The sequence below is a fragment of the Apium graveolens genome, chromosome 4 (genome assembly GCF_009905375.1).
Source record: "Apium graveolens cultivar Ventura chromosome 4, ASM990537v1, whole genome shotgun sequence".
Lineage (NCBI taxonomy): Eukaryota > Viridiplantae > Streptophyta > Magnoliopsida > Apiales > Apiaceae > Apium > Apium graveolens.
The window spans coordinates 287,332,033-287,332,830 of NC_133650.1; the positions used below are offsets into that span (position 1 = coordinate 287,332,033).

Consider the following 798-nt stretch of genomic DNA (forward strand, 5'->3'; position numbering starts at 1 on the left):
AGTGTGCTGGCTTACTAGATATAACACATTGATCTGTCGCATGGGCACCTGCACAAAGCTCACAAACATTTGCTATCTGATGAACTCCATAGTTGGTCAGAGAATCCACTTTCATAGTCAATGCCTTTAGCTGAGCTGCTATAGCCATAGTTATATCCACCTCTAGAATTCCTGCTACCTTGCCTTATGGTGGTCTCTAAGTTGGATTCTAATATTCATTAGCAGCCATCATTTCAATTAGCTCATAAGCTTCCTCATAGATCTTAGCCCATTAGACTCCACATGATGCTGCATCTAGCATGGGTCTTGACTGTGCTCCCAACCCATTATGAAAGCAATTGATTACCATCCAATCAGGCATTCCATGATGAGGACACTTCCTAAGCATCTCCTTGTAGCGCTCCCAAGCTTCACATAAAGATTCTCTTGACTGCTGTGCAAATTGAGTAAGAGCATTCTTGATTACAGCTATTTTTGCCATAGGGAAGAATTTAGTAAGAATTTTCTTAGCAAGATCCTCCCATGTCGCAATAGAACCTGCTGGTAAGGAGTGCAACCATCTCTTATCTTTATCCCTCAGAGAAAATGGGAAAAGTCTCAGTTTCACAGCATCTTCCAAAACACCGTTGAACTTGAAGGTGTCGCAAATCTCAATGAAATCCCTAATGTGCATATTAGGATCTTCTGTTGGAGCACCCCCAAACTGGACTGAATTATGTACCATTTGAATAATGTCAGGCTTGATTTCAAAGGTATTAGCTGCAATGGCTGGTCCGACAATGCTAGACTGAATGTCAT

General features: G+C 41.6%; 1 non-coding gene across 1 annotated transcript; it reads left to right on the forward strand.

Annotated features, from left to right (window-relative positions):
- Positions 1-359: 359 nt before the first annotated feature.
- Positions 360-466, forward strand: LOC141722892 (small nucleolar RNA R71). The gene has a single exon (XR_012575890.1). It is a non-coding gene; the product is annotated as a small nucleolar RNA R71 (small nucleolar RNA).
- Positions 467-798: the final 332 nt, after the last annotated feature.